The 21,975-nt window shown below is 39.2% G+C and overlaps 1 long non-coding RNA gene across 2 annotated transcripts in view; it reads right to left on the bottom strand.

Annotated features, from left to right (window-relative positions):
* LOC149778678 (uncharacterized) overlaps positions 1-19,070 on the bottom strand; it is a 34,159-nt gene extending 15,089 nt beyond the window's left edge. The window contains exons 1-2 of one of the 2 annotated variants that reach the window (XR_016415534.1): positions 18,036-19,070; positions 15,485-15,549 (exon numbers count right to left, since the gene is read on the bottom strand). This is a non-coding gene — a long non-coding RNA (uncharacterized LOC149778678). Of the gene's footprint in view, positions 1-15,484; positions 15,550-16,932; positions 17,199-18,035 lie in introns of those variants that run through there. The other variant, XR_016415535.1, reaches the window with a different exon arrangement.
* Positions 19,071-21,975: the final 2,905 nt, after the last annotated feature.

Here is a 21,975-nt window from a genome sequence, read left to right as displayed (position 1 = left end):
ACTTCTAATGATCGTAGATTTAAAAGACGATGACAAAATCGTACTCTCGCCCATTCCAGATGAAAAGCTCTACAAATGTATAAGATAATTAAAAATAATAAAAGTTCATATAATGACACCAGCATTCTAAATGCGCTTAGATATGCTGATGCCGATTTACATTAAATCTACTTCCAATATGCTGATGTCGATTTACATTAAATCTGCTTCCGATATGCTGATGTCGATTTACATTAAATCTGCTTCCGATATGCTGATGCCGATTTACATTAAATCCGCTTCCGATATGCTGATGCACATATATTACATTAAATCTATTACCGATATGCTAATGCCCATTTACGTTAAATCTACTTCCGACATGTTGATGCCAATTTACATTAAATCAGCTTTTCATATGCGATACCCATTTATAGCAAATCTACTTATGATATTCGATATCCCATTTACCTTAAATCAACTTCTGATATGCGATACCCATAAACCTTAAATCTACTTCTGATACCCATTTACCTTAAATCTACTTCTGATATTCGATACCCATTTACCTTAAATCTACTTCCGACATGCTGATACCCATTTACATTAAATCTACTTCTGATATGCGATACCCGTTTATATTAAATCTACTTCTGATATGCGATACCCATTTACATTAAATCTACTTCCGACATGCTGATACCCGTTTACATTAAATCTACTTCTGATATTCGATACCCATTTATATTAAATCTACTTCTGATATGCGATCCCCATTTGCATTAAATCTACTTCTGATATGCGATACCCATTTACATTAAATCTACTTCTGGTATTCGATACCCATAAACCTTAAATCTACTTCTGATACCCATTTACCTTAAATCTACTTCTGATATTCGATACCCATTTACCTTAAATCTACTTCTGATATTCGATACCCATAAACCTTAAATCTACTTCTGATACCCATTTACCTTAAATCTACTTCTGATATTCGATACCCATTTACATTAAATCTACTTCCGACATGCTGATACCCATTTGCATTAAATATACTTCTGATATGCCATACCCATTTACATTAAATCTACTTCTGATATTCGATACCCATTTGCATTAAATCTACTTCTGATATGCGATACCCATTTACATTAAATCTACTTCTGATATTCGATACCCATTTATATTAAATCTACTTCTGATATTCGATACCCATTTGCATTAAATCTACTTCCGACATGCGATACCCATTTGCATTAAATCTACTTCTGATATGCTGATACCCATTTGCATTAAATCTACTTCCGACATGCTGATACCCATTTGCATTAAATATACTTCTGATATGCCATACCCATTTGCATTAAATCTACTTCTGATATTCGATACCCATTTACATTAAATCTACTTCCGACATGCGATACCCATTTGCATTAAATCTACTTCTGATATGCGATACCCATTTACATTAAATCTACTTCTGATATGCGATACCCATTTACTTTAAATCTACTTCTGATATGCGATACCCATTTGCATTAAATCTGTGATGTTTTACCCCAACCCCTTGTATTATACATGTATTTATAAGTCTGTAAGTGGAGCCAGGTAAGCTTTGTTTTTCCAAGTGCCTAAGTTGGCTAATCCTCTTACGTAACCCAGTCTTTGTTTGAGCTCTTGAGTGGAAATCTGGCGGGAATCTTTGTACATGGGAACACGTGACGTAGACAACTTCAAAGAGCCGGAAGCCGACAATGGTAGGCTGGACAGTACATGGGGACACACAGACTGACATTTTTATGATTGACAGTTCGATCAAATGACCAGAGTCCGTCGCCATCCAATCGGGATGCGTTGTAGGTGGGACTTGATTCGAGAAATTGACATAAGACTTGTACAAGCCTGAAATTTGTCAGTTGGTGTTTAAGAGTCGCAGTGACACACACTCCGTTAGCCATTCGTAAAAATTGGCGGAATTTAGGAAATTCATGAAATAGCTTCGATCAGGTAAGTTTGATGTTACGTTGATTCTGCTTGATACGACTGCTGTTAATTGAAGAGAATTTGTCGTATGTATACATTTTACTTGTATTGAAGTATGAATAGTTAATTATGACCTTAATATTTTGCATTTTTTTCATGACTTTAGCTAGTACTTTTGTTTACGATTGATTACGATGTTGATTCGTTGCATCATTATTCATAATGTTACCATGTACACCTTATTTTGTGAGGCGAAAATGTTCTCTTCTTTCGCTAGTAATATGTGTGCATATTATTTCGTGGATTATTACGTTTACGCCCTTTTGAAAGGACGATTTGTATTTGTGAAGAATTGTATTGCTCGCTAGCCGCTATAAGAATTAATATTGTAATTCTTTGCGTAGTTATATTTTGGTAGACAAGAAATTTGTTTACGTAATGATAGATTTTGCCATTGAGTAACGGATGGCCGTTTATCACCATTTGAATGTGAATATTGTGGATTTGGTACGCTTGTGTAGGAAATATATATAAATATATATAAATATATAGATAGTCATATTACTAATCGTAGTAATATTTTAGTACAATCGTATTTAAAATATTTTGTATGTATATACTGATAGGGCTCAGTATGTAGATATTTGAATCCTTTGTGTGATTGTGTTATGGCGCCATTTTTGTAAGCGGCGGAAGTGTATGGGAATTTCGATGTGTGCGCATGCGCGACCCAAATGTCCCGCCTTAAACTGATGGTTCAGTTCAGTGACGTAGTGTGAGGGAAGATTTTTATAACCCTATGCTAATGCATTATACCTTTCAACAGGAAGCTTTCGGGGGACGAAAGAATTTCAGAGAATTTCGGGGGACGAGAGAAGTTCAGAGAATTTCGGGTGACGGTGAGAGATACCGAGTGAATTTCGGGTGACCTCAAGGGATACCGTCAAGGGTTCCGGATACTAGAAGAGGAACCGGAAGTCAAGATAACGGCAAGGAACAAGGATTATAGAAGAGGAAGCGGAAGTGGAGATCACGAAAGGAGAGAAAGACAAGGGAACGAAGAGATTTAGATGAGTAGCACTCAAGAAGGGAAAAATCTCCTCACACTGTGAACTCAAATGATGATCAAAGGGATCATTGGGTGAAAGAGAGACATTGATTACTTTAAATTCTTTTAAATTTCATTTATTAAATTGTTATTGTTTAAATTTCATCTTTGTATTTCTTTTAATTTAACTGTCGGCATTGCTGACTGGGGGCTCGTAGCCATAAATATATTTAGTCAATAAATAATATAGTGTCCAGAATTAACCTTCTGAATAAGGACCAGGGGAACTTCTCATAATTCGTTAAAGTCTATAAGAAGAACCCCACACCCCTAGACAACCACTACACACCCCACAGTGGGCGCTTCGTCCGGGATATGAATTAGACATATATATTATTTTGGGACTTAAAGTTATTGGTAGAAGTATTAGTGAACAGTGTGAGATATTTTCCATTCTTTGTATTTGAAATTTTGTGATTTTCTCATCTTGTATTTTTATTGTCATATGTGCAGGCTTTGTAGATCTTCCATTCATAGCAGTACGTGTGAAGCAGATATCGAACAAATATCTTACCTGAACGAAACTAGTTGTTGTCGACAGGTAAGTATTTAAACTGGTATTACAAATATCTGTATATTGTTTGAATTTTGAGACAAGGTATCACTTTACATTAGTATAATGGCTACCGAACGACAAATGATAAAGGAATACCGCGCCATGGGGTCGGAAGATCTTGGATACGAGGGAGATCGCCTGGCAACCTTTATAGAAGAAAGGATCAAGGAATGGAAGGCCGAAAAAGCAGCGGAAAGAGAAGCCCAGAGAGAACTAGCCAAGATAGCAGCGGACCAAGAGTTAGCCAAGATAGCAGCGGACCAAGAGTTAGCCAAGATAGCAGCGGACCGAGACGCCCAGAAAGAGCTGGAGCTAGCCAGACTCGCTCACACTCTGGAGATGGAAAAGGTCAGAGTTGAAGCTAGGACCAACGGACGGGACGACGCCAGTACAAGCTCTGGAACAACCGGCCGACCTTCCATCGACCACCGGATAGTCCAGATCAACATGTCACGCTTCAATGATAGGGAGGAGGCTATTGACGATTTTCTCGTCCAGTTTGAGAAACTCGCACGCGCTCATCAGGTCCCTGAACAGCACTGGGCCATTAATGTCTCAGCCTTTTTGCAAGGTGCAGCTCGGGAAGTCTACCACGGCTTAACTGCAGAAGAGGCTGATGACTACACTGCCCTCAAGAAGGCGCTTCTCTGCCATTATCGGCTGACCGCCGAGACTTACCGGAAACTTTTCCGGGACTCGGTGAAAAAGGTAACAGAGACCCACTCTCAATTCCACAACCGTGTTCGAGGTTTATTTGAGAAGTGGATGAAAATGGCCGAAGTCGAACGCACGTACGAAGGGCTACGCGAGGTAATACTCAAGGAACATGTCCTGGGTACTTACCGTCGCGAGTTGACAGTTTTCTTAGCAGAAAGAGAACACCGGACGCTCGAAGAGATCGCTAACATGGCGGAGCGATACGAGCAGGCGCACTCGAAGAGTGGAGGTTCCGGGGTTGCTGACCGACCCCGACCCTCTGAGTCGCGTCGTATGGGGGAGGTTGAGCCGGCTGTCCGTAACCGTCAGGGCGACGGGAAGGTCGGAGGGGCACCTACAGGTAGGGCTGCCGCCTATCGACCTGGACAGGCCTCACCCACGAAACCAGGACTTGCAAGTCGGCGAGGGCCGCCGACATGTTTTAATTGCAAGCGCCTGGGGCATTTTGCCAGGGACTGTCCCAAGGGCAGGCAGACCCAGGTGAATGTCGTAGCTAAGAAGGAAGGTGTGCCGGAAGCGAGTCGCAACCCAGCCAACCTTGCGGCCGCAACTGTCAATGGTGAAGGCGCCACCATCTTGTATGACACTGGGTGCAGCGTCCCCGCGCTTGTCGACAAGAAATATGTCAAGCCGGAGGACTATACAGGGGAGGTAATAGAAGTTCAGTACGCGAACTGCGCGCGTGACTCATTACCAGTAGCTGTCATTGACCTCGATTCACCATACGTGAAGGGGAAAATTGAAGCTGCTTGCTTGGAGGGGCTATCACATGACGTCATATTGGGTTGCCGTTATGTTACCCCAGCCGAACCCCGAAACCTGCACACCTATGCCAGTGAGTGCTGTTGAAACCAGGGCCATGAGTCGACAGCCGAAACAAAAGCCAATCCAAGTTACATCGACACCGGTTAGTAATGTTATTCCAGCGGAGTTAAGGAAGCTGCAACAGGAGGACGCAACTCTGGCGCAGTTGCACAAACACGCAGAAGCGGGAACAGAAAGGGAAACTCCGAACGGCGCGGTGAAGTTTGTCTACAAGAAGGGAATCTTGTATCGCCACGCCAGGAAACACAACGAACACTTCAAGCAAGTCGTCGTGCCAAAGGAAAAGCGTTGCGAAGTACTGAAACTTGCACACGAGAGTCTCATGGGTGGACACATGGGAATTGCTAAGACGCGTGACCGTCTTGTAAAAGAGTTTTACTGGCCAGGGGTCCAGGGAGACGTAAAACGGTTCTGTCTCTCCTGTGACAAATGCCAGAGAATGGCACCGAAAACGGATCAGCGACCCATCCCTTTGGGGAGTACGCCCCTTATCGATGAACCATTTAGACGTGTTGCCATGGATTTAATCGGACCGATAAAACCCGCGTCTGCGCACGGAAATCGATATATTTTAACGGTTGTCGATTATGCTACACGCTATCCGGAGGCCGTTGCGTTGCGTAACATTGACACGGAAACCGTCGCGGAAGCTCTGTTTGCGATCTGGTCAAGAGTCGGAGTGCCCGACGAGATCTTGACCGATCAAGGAACACAATTTATGAGTCGTGTGATGGCGGAGGTGAATCGCCTCATGTCGATTAAACACCTCACGACTACACCGTATCACCCCCAATGTAACGGATTGGTCGAACGGTTTAATGGGACCTTGAAAAACACGCTCAAGAAATTGTGCGAAGGCCGCCCCAAGGATTGGGACCGGTATATTCCGGCCATGCTTTTTGCATACCGGGAAGTACCGCAAGCGGGTTTGGGGTTCTCTCCCTTTGAACTCTTGTACGGGAGAACCGTACGCGGCCCAATCGCCGTACTGAGACAGCTGTGGACAGACGACCACGCTGTAGAGGAAGTACGCACTACCTACCAATACGTCGCGGACTTGCGCAACAAACTGGAAGAGGTTTGTTCTCTCGCGCAAGGAAACCTCAAACGAGCTAAGGCGCAACAGGCGAAAAATTACAATAAGCGCGCAAAACCACGTCAGTTTGAAGTAGGGGACAAAGTGTTGTTGTTGTTGCCCCAGGAACACAACAAGTTGCAAGTTTCCTGGAGGGGTCCATACGTCGTCACCAAGAAGGTCGGAGGTCAAACCTACCGGATACAGCTACCGACGAAAGAGAAATTGTACCATGCCAATTTGCTCAAGAGGTACCGGGAAAGGGAGACCGCCAGCGATTTTGTTGTCGCAGCGATAGTCACCGAGGATATCGAAGGCGATACGGAAGGTGCTAACACTGTCCCGAGCTGTCCATTAACGAGGGCCGAGACTCCGTCGGACGTGGAGTGTGACCCCATGTTAACTGAAGGGCAGCGGAACGAGATAGAGACCTTGCTGGCCGGATATTCCGACGTGCTAACAGAAAAACCCGGGAGGACGACGCTTGTCGAGTTCGGGTTAAAGATGGTGGACGACCGACCAGTTCAGCGTAAACCCTACCCCTTGCCCCACGCGAAACGACAAGTTGTAAGGGAAGAAATCGAGCAGATGATTGCTCTGGGAGTAATCGAACCTGCCGACTCTCCGTACAGCTCACCAGTAGTCTTAGTGCAGAAGAAGGACGGCACCCATCGGTTCTGCGTCGACTACCGGAAGCTGAATCAGGTGACAGAATTTCAAGTTGAAATGCTACCTGACCCCGAACATATCTTCGCTTCGGTCTCGAAAGCGAAATATTTTTCCAAACTGGATTTGTCCAAGGGGTATTGGCAAATTCCGGTAAGGAAAGAAGACCGACCGAAGCTTGCTTTTGCTACTCCCGACGGGACATACCAATGGTTGGTGATGCCGTTCGGGGTACAAAACGCGCCCAGCGTCTTTACCAGAATGATGCGGAAGTTGTTGGAGCCCTTGCGCGATAGGGGTGTCCACAACTTCATGGATGACCTCTTGTTAGCTACAGAGACATGGGGTGAACACCTCGCTCTGTTAGCTGACGTTTTGGAGCGGCTACGTCAGGAGGGCTTGACAGCCCGCCCTTCCAAATGTCACCTTGGTTTCAGGACATTAGACTATTTAGGACATACCCTGAGCCAAGGCACGCTGTCTCCAGAGAAGTCGAAGGTGGAGCAGTTGAGAAACGCCGCACGCCCCACCACGAAAACGGAAGTGAGGTCATTCCTGGGACTGGCCGGATATTACCGGAGGTATGTCGCTAATTTCAGCGCGATTGCGGGCCCGTTGTCTGACCTAACCAAGAAACGGACCCCGAGTAAGTTCGTTTGGACAGATGCGTGTGAGCACGCATTCCAAACGCTAAAGGATAGACTTACATCCGACGCAGTTGTTCGTCTACCGGACTTGGATAAAGAATTCGTTCTGCGCACCGATGCATGCGACACGGGACTGGGAGCAGTACTGCTCCAGGAGCATGACAAGACACTTTTTCCTGTCGCATACGGCAGCCGGAAGTTGTCTGCTGCCGAGAAGAATTACTCAGTATCGGAGAGGGAATGTCTTGGAATCGTGTTCGGCATATCACGGTTCGAGCGATACCTATATGGACGTAAGTTCATATTGGAGACCGACCACCAACCACTCGCCTATCTGGCGCAGGCAAAGTTGTCCAATGGTCGATTGATGCGATGGTCGCTGTTTTTACAGCAGTACCAGATGCAGATCAGATACGTGAAAGGATCTGAAAACGTAGGCGCAGATTTCATGAGTAGAAGCGCCGAAATGATATAGATCATTTGTTATATTTTCGTGTTCATACTCAGTTTAGCATTTAGTTCATTTTGCTGATTTTGTTCTTTATATCGTGTAACACTTTTGCTTTTTTAGTTTGAGTGAATAAAATCCTGATTTTATTCTCAAGCGTGGGGGGATGTGATGTTTTACCCCAACCCCTTGTATTATACATGTATTTATAAGTCTGTAAGTGGAGCCAGGTAAGCTTTGTTTTTCCAAGTGCCTAAGTTGGCTAATCCTCTTACGTAACCCAGTCTTTGTTTGAGCTCTTGAGTGGAAATCTGGCGGGAATCTTTGTACATGGGAACACGTGACGTAGACAACTTCAAAGAGCCGGAAGCCGACAATGGTAGGCTGGACAGTACATGGGGACACACAGACTGACATTTTTATGATTGACAGTTCGATCAAATGACCAGAGTCCGTCGCCATCCAATCGGGATGCGTTGTAGGTGGGACTTGATTCGAGAAATTGACATAAGACTTGTACAAGCCTGAAATTTGTCAGTTGGTGTTTAAGAGTCGCAGTGACACACACTCCGTTAGCCATTCGTAAAAATTGGCGGAATTTAGGAAATTCATGAAATAGCTTCGATCAGGTAAGTTTGATGTTACGTTGATTCTGCTTGATACGACTGCTGTTAATTGAAGAGAATTTGTCGTATGTATACATTTTACTTGTATTGAAGTATGAATAGTTAATTATGACCTTAATATTTTGCATTTTTTTCATGACTTTAGCTAGTACTTTTGTTTACGATTGATTACGATGTTGATTCGTTGCATCATTATTCATAATGTTACTATGTACACCTTATTTTGTGAGGCGAAAATGTTCTCTTCTTTCGCTAGTAATATGTGTGCATATTATTTCGTGGATTATTACGTTTACGCCCTTTTGAAAGGACGATTTGTATTTGTGAAGAATTGTATTGCTCGCTAGCCGCTATAAGAATTAATATTGTAATTCTTTGCGTAGTTATATTTTGGTAGACAAGAAATTTGTTTACGTAATGATAGATTTTGCCATTGAGTAACGGATGGCCGTTTATCACCATTTGAATGTGAATATTGTGGATTTGGTACGCTTGTGTAGGAAATATATATAAATATATATAAATATATAGATAGTCATATTACTAATCGTAGTAATATTTTAGTACAATCGTATTTAAAATATTTTGTATGTATATACTGATAGGGCTCAGTATGTAGATATTTGAATCCTTTGTGTGATTGTGTTATGGCGCCATTTTTGTAAGCGGCGGAAGTGTATGGGAATTTCGATGTGTGCGCATGCGCGACCCAAATGTCCCGCCTTAAACTGATGGTTCAGTTCAGTGACGTAGTGTGAGGGAAGATTTTTATAACCCTATGCTAATGCATTATACCTTTCAACAGGAAGCTTTCGGGGGACGAAAGAATTTCAGAGAATTTCGGGGGACGAGAGAAGTTCAGAGAATTTCGGGTGACGGTGAGAGATACCGAGTGAATTTCGGGTGACCTCAAGGGATACCGTCAAGGGTTCCGGATACTAGAAGAGGAACCGGAAGTCAAGATAACGGCAAGGAACAAGGATTATAGAAGAGGAAGCGGAAGTGGAGATCACGAAAGGAGAGAAAGACAAGGGAACGAAGAGATTTAGATGAGTAGCACTCAAGAAGGGAAAAATCTCCTCACACTGTGAACTCAAATGATGATCAAAGGGATCATTGGGTGAAAGAGAGACATTGATTACTTTAAATTCTTTTAAATTTCATTTATTAAATTGTTATTGTTTAAATTTCATCTTTGTATTTCTTTTAATTTAACTGTCGGCATTGCTGACTGGGGGCTCGTAGCCATAAATATATTTAGTCAATAAATAATATAGTGTCCAGAATTAACCTTCTGAATAAGGACCAGGGGAACTTCTCATAATTCGTTAAAGTCTATAAGAAGAACCCCACACCCCTAGACAACCACTACACACCCCACAAAATCTACTTCTGATATGCGATACCCATTTATATTAAATCTACTTCTGACATGCGATATCCCATTTACATTAAATCTACTTCTGATATGCGATACCCATTTACATTAAATCTACTTCTGATATTCGATACCCATTTATATTAAATCTACTTCTGATATGCGATACCCATTTACATTAAATCTACTTCCGACATGCTGATACCCGTTTACATTAAATCTACTTCTGATATTCGATACCCATTTGCATTAAATCTACTTCTGATATGCGATACCAGTTTATATTAAATCTACTTCTGATATGCGATACCCATTTATATTAAATCTACTTCTGATATGCGATACCCATTTACATTAAATCTACTTCCGACATGCTGATACCCGTTTACATTAAATCTACTTCTGATATTCGATACCCATTTATATTAAATCTACTTCTGATATTCGATACCCATTTGCATTAAATCTACTTCCGACATGCGATCCCCATTTGCATTAAATCTACTTCTGATATGCGATACCCATTTATATTAAATCTACTTCTGATATTCGATACCCATTTGCATTAAATCTACTTCCGACATGCGATCCCCATTTGCATTAAATCTACTTCTGATATGCGATACCCATTTACATTAAATCTACTTCTGATATTCGATACCCATTTGCATTAAATCTACTTCTGATATGCGATACCCATTTACATTAAATCTACTTCTGATATTCGATACCCGTTTATATTAAATCTACTTCTGATATGCGATACCCGTTTATATTAAATCTACTTCTGATATGCGATACCCGTTTATATTAAATCTACTTCTGATATGCGATACCCATTTACATTAAATATACTTCTGATATGCGATACCCGTTTATATTAAATCTACTTCTGATATGCGATACCCATTTATATTAAATCTACTTCTGATATTCGATCCCCATTTGCATTAAATATACTTCTGATATGCGATACCCATTTATATTAAATCTACTTCTGATATGCGATACCCGTTTATATTAAATCTACTTCTGATATGCGATACCCGTTTACATTAAATCTACTTCTGATATTCGATACCCATTTATATTAAATCTACTTCTGATATGCGATACCCATTTACATTAAATATACTTCTGATATGCGATACCCGTTTATATTAAATCTACTTCTGATATGCGATACCCATTTATATTAAATCTACTTCTGATATGCGATACCCATTTACATTAAATCTACTTCTGATATTCGATCCCCATTTGCATTAAATATACTTCTGATATGCGATACCCATTTATATTAAATCTACTTCTGATATGCGATACCCGTTTATATTAAATCTACTTCTGATATGCGATACCCATTTATATTAAATCTACTTCTGATATTCGATACCCATTTACATTAAATCTACTTCTGATATGCGATACCCGTTTATATTAAATCTACTTCTGATATGCGATACCCATTTGCATTAAATATACTTCTGATATGCGATACCCATTTGCATTAAATATACTTCTGATATTCGATCCCCATTTGCATTAAATATACTTCTGATATTCGATCCCCATTTGCATTAAATATACTTCTGATATGCGATACCCATTTATATTAAATCTACTTCTGATATGCGATACCCGTTTATATTAAATCTACTTCTGATATTCGATACCCATTTACATTAAATCTACTTCTGATATGCGATACCCATTTACATTAAATCTACTTCTGATATGCGATACCCGTTTATATTAAATCTACTTCTGATATGCGATACCCATTTACATTAAATCTACTTCTGATATGCGATACCCATTTGCATTAAATATACTTCCGATATTCGATACCCATTTGCATTAAATCTACTTCTGATATGCGATACCCATTTATATTAAATCTACTTCTGATATGCGATACCCATTTACATTAAATCTACTTCTGATATTCGATACCCATTTGCATTAAATCTACTTCTGATATTCGATACCCATTTATATTAAATCTACTTCTGATATTCGATACCCATTTATATTAAATCTACTTCTGATATGCTGATACCCATTTGCATTAAATCTACTTCTGATATGCGATACCCATTTATATTAAATCTACTTCTGATATGCGATACCCATTTACATTAAATCTACTTCTGACATGCTGATACCCATTTACATTAAATCTACTTCTGATATGCGATTCCTATTTACATTAAATCTACTTCTGATATGCGATTCCTATTTACATTAAATCTGCTTCTGATAAGCGATCCCTATTTACATTAAATCTACTTCTGATATCCGATACCCATTTATATTAAATCTACTTCTGATATTCGATACCCATTTATATTAAATCTACTTCTGATATTCGATACCCATTTGCATTAAATCTACTTCTGATATTCGATACCCATTTATATTAAATCTACTTCTGATATTCGATACCCATTTATATTAAATCTACTTCTGATATGCTGATACCCATTTACATTAAATCTACTTCTGATATGCGATCCCCATTTGCATTAAATCTACTTCTGATATGCGATCCCCATTTACCTTAAATCTGCTTCTGATATTCGATCCCTATTTACATTAAATCTGCTTCTGATATGCGATCCCCATTTACCTTAAATCTGCTTCTGATATTCGATACCCATTTGCATTAAATCTACTTCTGATATGCGATACCCGTTTATATTAAATCTACTTCTGATATGCGATCCCCATTTGCATTAAATCTACTTCTGATATGCGATCCCCATTTACCTTAAATCTGCTTCTGATATTCGATACCCATTTGCATTAAATCTACTTCTGATATCCGATACCCATTTATATTAAATCTACTTCTGATATTCGATACCCATTTATATTAAATCTACTTCTGATATTCGATACCCATTTGCATTAAATCTACTTCTGATATTCGATACCCATTTATATTAAATCTACTTCTGATATTCGATACCCATTTATATTAAATCTACTTCTGATATGCGATACCCATTTGCATTAAATCTACTTCTGATATGCGATACCCATTTACATTAAATCTACTTCTGATATTCGATACCCATTTACATTAAATCTACTTCTGATATGCGATCCCTATTTACATTAAATCTGCTTCTGATATGCGATCCCCATTTACCTTAAATCTGCTTCTGATATTCGATACCCATTTGCATTAAATCTACTTCTGATATGCGATACCCGTTTATATTAAATCTACTTCTGATATGCGATCCCCATTTGCATTAAATCTACTTCTGATATGCGATCCCCATTTACCTTAAATCTGCTTCTGATATTCGATACCCATTTGCATTAAATCTACTTCTGATATGCTGATACCCATTTACATTAAATTTACTTCCGATATGCTGATGCCAGTTTACATCTCTTTCTTTTATTTAAATTTTGTTACAGTTATTATTCCGAATTCAAGGCTTGATGGCATTACACTTTCAAGTTATAAATGTGTTAGAGATCCAACTCAGCCCAAGAATTACTGTTCAACAATACTTTTAAGGTGTTTTGCCAAACTTTTAATTGCCATATTTAATCTTAGACTAACACTTTCGTCTTCAACAATGGACGATATATTCGCATGATATAAACTGGCCGAAATATTTAACTAAAAATTATTTATTTAAAAAAATGCGTTATTTTCGTAATTGAAGTAAAGCCTTTGATTTAGTTTGGCGGAGAGGGCTTTAGATGAGGGTGCTAAAGAATGATGAGAAGTTTAAAAAGTCAGGGCCATTTACAGCTTACATCAAGACATAGTCGTGCGTAATGCACGAGGCGAACAATCAAATGTCTGCAAACATTTTTGGGGCGGGTTAAGACAAGGTGAAAACCTCACACAATTTCTATTTTGTTTGTAACAACATTAATGTACTGGATAGACAGCGGCTCTACTACTCACGATGCTGTTATATATCTTAATTCGCTGGTCATGAGCATGTGACACTGTTATTCTTAGTACGTAAATGACTTTCTTCAGCGGAATTGACATGCGTTTTAGGTGTATTCTAAATGATGGATGCTAAATACAGACCATGCAAGAACCCAAATCTTGATTTTCGGTGTTCGAAATATTGATCACTATGTTTCGAAATGTTGTGAAAATACCATATATGTTTGTAGCGAACTTAAAATACCCGGTTATCTTTCTTTCCAGGAACCGCAATTATTTTTAAGCTGTGTAACACGCTGTCGCACTTGCGAAACATTCAATTCATTTTTTAAAAATACTAAAACCAAGGGCGTCCAACCTTTTCTGCCGTGGGTGGGTTGGGGAAAACATAAAATGCTTAAGGTCTCGAGCCACATGACCAAGAACAGTTTCTTATAACTAATTATGCATATTAATTTATTTAAATGCGTATTTTCACAAGGGCTACCTACGTGACCGCGGGACACATACTGGACACGCTCGTACTAAACGATAGGTAACTTGCAAATTCCAACAGACTTATAACTACAAGTCTTCGATCATAGTTTTGGCAGCTCTACGGTTGTTAAATATGTTGTTTTATTTTAAAATTCCACGATACCCATTTGTTGTTGTAGGGTTTAACGCCATTTTCAGCACAAGACAGGCTATACATTGCGGCCAGTATATATGGTGGAGGAAGAACCCGGGAAAGCCCAGGAAATAACCACCGACCCACGAGAAGCTACTGGCAAGCTTTCTCACATACCCATATTGGCCGAACCCGAGACTCAAACCCACGCAGACAGAGGTGAGAGTCAATGATCCGTAACGGTGAGCGCTTTAGACCACTCGGCCACTCGGGCCCCCCCCCCCCCCCATAATGAAGTTCTAACACAAATTACAGATCTCGGGGAAAACATTCGTATTTATATACTATAGGGTGAGCTGGGAAGATTGATAGGGATAATAAATCTAGAACGACTGGGTTTTGGTTTAAATAATAAATATAAAGGGATCTGATATCTCTGAAACTTGATATAAAATCGCGTGCAAGGATTCAAATGATGGTGATAATTCCAAACGCGTTACTTGCATTAGAACATTTTGATTCCTATCAGTTAATAGCAGCTTTGTTTATAAAAAAAAATTGCAATGTCAATCATAAAATCGATAAAGCTTCCAAAGCCTGTATTGTAAAGAGTGATTGATATGTACTAAAGAGTGAATGATATGTACACACAAGAATGGCACTCGAAAGTTTGCGAAATACTCGAAGAATGAAACTACTATACTTTCAAAGATTTGAATTTTGAAGAATACTCAATATCGTTCCAGAAATCGGTACGTATCCATCTACTGTAATGTAGGAATCCTGATAATAAATTACCTGTTGGATCAGGACGCTGAGACTATCACACGAGGACAGAATATATAACCTACGTGGAAGGACAGAAGTGGGGGGTTAGTCTCACTATTTGTTACTGTTGCTTGTCACACAATTTTTCACCATAGAGAGTCACTTACCTGGATTCCTTTATTTACGTTGGACCAGCCTCGGAAACTATTCTGATAACCTTCCCACCTAACCACTCAAAAAAAAAAAAAAAAAAAAAAAAAAAAACGCTTATTAATGTATATATAGTTACGAAAAGCATTACGAGTGTATTTGCACGAATAATGCAGTCAGATATTTGTTCTTTATATTATAGTTTCGGTTTGTTTTGTTCTTTATACAATATTTTATATTTGTTTCTGAATTGTGTACTTTTTAAATTCTCTTCTTTTTTTTCTCCAACTTTTCTATGATTTGTTTGTGTATTTGAAATTGATGCATATATAGAATACACACATGCACATTGTTTTACTATATCTAGATTTTTCATTATGGACAACAATGAAATCGTCATTAAGATGTAAAGTTTCTTTCTAACATCGCTTAACAAAGAACATTCTGGAATTTAAAAAAATGTATCTTTATTGAATTTAAAACGTGTCTATACATGTCTATTTTACTTATTATTTGTATAAATTATGCATACTGCAGACTCTCTCTCTCCAGTAGCTTCTCGTGGGTCGGTGGTTCTTTCCGGGGTTTTCCCGGGTTCTTCCTCCATCATTAATACTGGCCGCCATGTATAGCCTATCGTGTACTGAAAAATGGCGTTAAACCCTACAACAACAACAACTCTCTCTCGTGTTAATATGAACACAATTTTCCATTTCACCTGCAATAGCCGAGTCACACCAAAGACTAAAATGGTAAAATGGTACTAACAGCTGTCTCGCTTGGCACTCAGCATTAAGAGGTTAGCGTTAGGACTGGTTGACCTGGTGTCAGGATAATGTGACTGGGTGGGACATCATGCTACATGTCAGCCCCATTGCTACATGTCTGCCCCATTGCTAGACATCGCTATAAACCGCCACACTGCAGACATTGTAGCGATATGACTAAAATTGTTAAAGCTGCGTTATAACACACACACACGCGCGCGCGCGCGTTTAAATGATATACAAGAAATGTTTTGCTATCTAGTCAATATGTGTTTAACGCTAGTTGTTTTCCTGTCTCTATGTCTCAGTCGCCCGCAGAGGGAATAACTATAAACGTGATCTCAAATATCTACCAAAGCCCATACCGAATAAATCAAAGTCTTTACTATCTGAAAGGCAATGTCAATTGCGGCACGAAGGTTAAAGGCGCCAGGGGCAATGTTCTTCAGTGGCGCAATCACTGTCTTTACTATCTGAAAGGTAACGTGAGTTTCGGCCCGAATTTTCCAGGCGCCCGAGGGCAATGTTCTTTATTGGCGCCTTTACGTGGCCACATAGATTTTTTTTTAAAAATATCTGTTGACACACACTCACCTAAACATAAGTTTTGTGAAGAATTGCTCCCGTTAAGGCGAAGGTAATAAAATGCTATGAAAATTTCAGCTGAAAAGAAAGGTTCACAATAGCTACGTTAGTACCTGCTCTCCCATTGCAATTGCAACACCCACCACGAACCTCTCCCCGCCACAGGGTAATGTTAATTATTTCATGATGGGTGCCATGTATACATGCATTCCTTATGTCTTTATAAGCCTCAGGCAAATGTTTAAAGAACCCATGTACCACACCAAGCTAAACGATATCAGTTCTGATATGTCTGTAGTCATGCGTAGACGCATATATTTACATGTATATGGTCGTACTTAATTAGATGTTCCATTTCGTTGATTCATTAAACGACGCAGCATTCCTCTTCATTTTGTAATTTGATTGTTGGCCGTGTTTCAAGATCATGTATTATCTTAAATTTGATAAACATTACGTAATCTATTTTTAACATCAAGCAAAGTCTGTCGTTTCAATAATACCTACCTACCTACTTACTCACATACATACTCTTTTAACTATGCCACTAGTTATTTCAGATATTGTTCTATGCTAAAATACACAACCCCTTCCAACAAATCTAAATATCCCACGTAGAGGTATTAATTTATGCGAATAGATTCTAATCTTCAAATACATGCAGTGTTTTCAATATACACCGGTAAGTGATGTCAATTACACACGTAGGATATAGTTATCTACGTACAATAGTTTAAATATACAAGGACAAAAGAGATTTACAAGATTACGTACATAATTACATCAGGAACATATAAGATTAGTGTAAAACGCACTGGAGGCATATATAATACAAGGCAGAAATTAAGAGCAACAGAGTCCATGTGCAAGAAAACGTACTTGTGAACAAGACACAAATTAAGTCCACAAGCAAGACAACAGAATTAAAAGCTGAACACTAAATATGCAGAACAGTTAACATAATAAATCTATAGGTAAAACAGAGTGGAGGAACACATAGCGAAAACGAAATATGAACAACATAAAACTTCTGTGCCTCAAGATGCTTAACGCAAAAGTACAAAACTGACCGTCCGCGACCTCTGGGGAAAAGCCTCCGAATAAATAATTAAAAAATAACAATAATAAAATAAATGAAAATAAATAAACAAAATTTCTTTATTTAAGTGCAGATATGATAGTTTGGAAGAGAATTCCAGTTTTGTTTGCAGCATACCTCCGTACTGGGTTGTTCTTGCGTTTAGAATTTTCAAGGAGTTTCCATACCTAAAGAATACAAACAATTCGTTACAATTACCAGACAATTCTTGTAGACTTCTTGCCGACTATGAATAGCGTTTCAAATTTTAAAATTTTTAAGTGGCTTCAATTTGTTAAAATACAACTTTGTACGAAGATTTCTCACATAAGCCGAGAGATGCAGAGCAAAAACTGAGCAAAACAAAACTTGCAGCTGTTGATTGTCAGTTTTAAATATATATAAAAATTTCTGATTTGCCGAAACCCGACTGTCAGTAATTTGTATAATTAAGACGAAACAACGTTAATATGATCATAATACCTTGTCGAGTAAAATCGAGCAAATCAGAAACACAATGCTTGTTGTAATTACTATTTATTCGGTAATAATAATGTGAATTTACAACAAAATAACTCTTTTTTTTAAAAAAAGAACTTTTATTTTTCTATGGCACCATGCATCCGTTTCTGTGCTTAGATGGTGTTAAACATTTATACATACCTACCTTATTACCTACATATACATACTTGCACGTTTCCAAAAGAAACTAAAATACTCTCTCGCACCGTTGGCTTTTAAAGACTTCTAATTCACAATAATACCCAGGACCGGCGTTTGGGTGTGGCAAGTGGGGCGACTGCCCCAGGCCCCACTCTTGAGGGGCCCCTGCGCTTCAGGCCTAAGGTCGTCCTTATGAGTTTGTCAAGCTATATTCTCCGGTAAATTGGAAACGCTTATACAGGCCGCACGTAATGCACGCAAATCGCGAAAGTTGATCTAGTCTAGGCATAATTTGTGTTTGCAGTAGCGTACCACGAGATACCGATAATCTGGCCCCGCGCGGTCACGGTCGGCCCTAGGTCCCGCGTACTCCTAACGCCGCCTCTGATAAGACCATCCTTTCTATGAATACAGGCCGTGACTGACTGTTGGGTACCGAATCAATTATAAAATTCATCGCTTGGATTCGATACGAAAAAAGAACATGAAAATTAAATAGTTTGATGGCGAGACAATATCAAGGTAGATAACTCTGCACCATGTAATTACGATAAATTACAAAAATATTTCTCTGCGGCGTTTCTGTGGAAGGTTGGTGACATACCGGTTTTCACCAATTATTTAAATGTGATTTGGATTTTTATCGTAACTTCAAGAAATGTTTAGTCATATCGCAACGACGTCTGCACTGTGTCAGTTTATAGTTGGGCACATGTGTTTTTGTTGTGTATCAGCTCGATATAACCTCAATTTCGTTTGTTCATGTGCTATTAAACATACAAAAAACAGGTAAAAACTTTCTTATTAGTGGAAAGAATAATGATAAATTTATTTTAAATTGATACATATTAGTCTCATTGTCACACATGAATGCAGTGATAATTACCGACACAATAGATTGTTACGAGATGTACGTCCCAAGTTCTTGTTGCCGATTTTTTTCCCAAAATATTACCAATCTTAGCATAAGAAAGCACTTGTTAAACCAATTGACTCCTCAGTCAATATTGGCAGCTGTCAATCAACTATCTCCTAAGATAGATTCAGACTGAACGATAACCATGGGTGCATTCCTTAACTCTTTGACCATAAAATTGGCCTTTTTTTCACGTGTAATGGAAACCTTAGTTACGATGAAATTAAAGGGACTCGTGTTTTAAATTCAGCTGAAACAACGTCATCAGAAACATATGAGTCATGATCTAGACTGAACCATATTATTGGGCACAAGTGCTAAAATATACCACAGAGAGATCGCCAACTAGTAGGTGTGCGTTTAGATATAAACGTTTGCAGTTCGTTGATTCTATTGCCAGACTCTCCCAATAAAAAAGCAACGGATCAACATTCGTACATCTAATGCTGCAATTGTCAGTCAAGCGCGAGGGTGGCAACATTCTAAAAAAAAACATCTTTGAACTAAAAAAAAATTAAACAATAGGTCTGTCACATAAGGCAAATGAACTCAGTGAATTTGAGATAAGTAAAGCAGTCCAACAAAAACAAATGGGGAACAACATAACACTACACTCATAATACATACAACACCTGGACAAAAATGACCCTGGCAAAGTCACTACGAGAAATCATCAAACTAAATACACACAAGGGGAAGGAAACCATCCCTGAGACTAAATAGTCCCATGGGGTGGAAGTACCAACCTAAGTTCTAGACCAGGATGGCCCAGGCCCATTGCCAGCTCAGGCATAGGGAAGTGACATGTTCTACCCCCGGCCTACATTTGGGATAAAAGCAACTCAGTAATCTGACGAACAAAACCAAAAGCAACCCTTATAAAATTTATATAACTAACCCTAAAAACAGAAACACAAACAATATCACTGGGTGGACAGGGAAACCTACACCTACACTTTGTTTTGGGATAATTAAGGGTGTCACATCTGTGTCCTTACCAGCGGTATGTGCTGGGACGGGAACCAGAAGTGTCAACACTCCAGTTGGGAGATTGAGGACCAAATGGTGCAGCAGAACCGTAATGAGTTCAAACTCAGACTGTACGTCAGATGGAAAAAGTCACAACTTCGCATCTACTGGCACCAACTCGTATCTACGGCAATGAATTGAAATTCGGTAGCCAGACAAAAACAAATGGAAACTGTTATTATCTTCTTTATCATTTTTCACAATATAATGACGAGTCTTGTGTCAGTCACTGTAAATTTGTTTAAAACCAATAACCGCCGGTTTTGAAATATTCAAATAAGTAGGCGGGGCATTTATTTTCTCTCGAGGTATCATTTTAATGTGACTGGTAAAGAAAGCATGTTGAACTCATTGTAACTAAATTATTATTTTTTATTTTGAATTGAAAGTAAAGCTATATATGGAAACAACACAAGTGCAGTCAATCCCCAAATGATAGAATGTTAATGGAGACAAAACAAGCTGGTCGGTTATAATAATAATAATAATAATAATGAGGACTTTGTATTGCGCCTAATCTTTAGAAGCTCTAAGCGCTTTACAACATTAGACAACACATATAACATATAAAAATACAATGATATGATTAAAAAAAGACCCCACCATGAAATTAGAAAAAATAAAAACATGATGAAAATATTTAAGGTAGGAAACATTATTAGCAGGGACGTCATTTGGTGGGGGCAGGGGGCATTCCCCCCGACACCCCCCGAATTTGCATGTGCTGTAAAATGTAAAATTACTGTTACCTCTATACGAAAATTAACAAGCCCGTCAAGTTTTGCCCCTCTCCCAAAAAGTTTTGCCCCCCCCCCCAATTAAAGTTTTGCCCCCCCACGAAAAAAGACAGTTGAAATGACATCCCTGATTATTAGGTCTTTAAGTTTGTTCTTGCAGTCGAAACAGGTGAGTTTTAAGAGCAATCTTGAATGGGAGCACTGTGTCTTTGTGTCTAAATTCAGTGGGCAATTCGTTCCACGTTGCTGGGGCCTGGTATGCACAAAAAAAAAAAAAAACGTTGTCCATATGACTTCGTTTTCACAGTGGGAATAATGAGTATACGATTGTCAGAAGAGGAGCATAAGTATCTTGCTGGCGTGTACACATGGGTGAGGTCAGATAGGTATGTTGGACTAGAGTCCGACAGTGAAATGTAGCACAGAGAACAAATTTTGTGTTTGATTCTGGATCGAATGGATAGCCAGTGTAGGGTACAGAGCAGCGGGGAGGTGTGCTCTGATCGTGGTACTCTAAGTATGATCCGAGCAGCTGTGTTTTGAACTTTTTGAAGTTTCTGGAGTAGATATTGTGATGAACCAGACAGAATTGAGTTACAATAGTCCAGTCTTGAAAATACTAATGAACACACAAGTGTTTTAGTGGCATCAACTGAAAGATATTTGCGAATGGAGCTGATCCGTCTCAGCTCAAGATATGCAGCCTTGCATATATTTATGACATGTTGGTGCA

Source organism: Sinohyriopsis cumingii, chromosome 17 (genome assembly GCF_028554795.1).
Source record: "Sinohyriopsis cumingii isolate HCF-2022 chromosome 17, ASM2855479v2, whole genome shotgun sequence".
NCBI classification, from domain to species: Eukaryota; Metazoa; Mollusca; class Bivalvia; order Unionida; family Unionidae; genus Sinohyriopsis; species Sinohyriopsis cumingii.
Note: the sequence above shows the minus strand (reverse complement) of the source record. Positions and strands in the feature narration are given on the sequence as shown.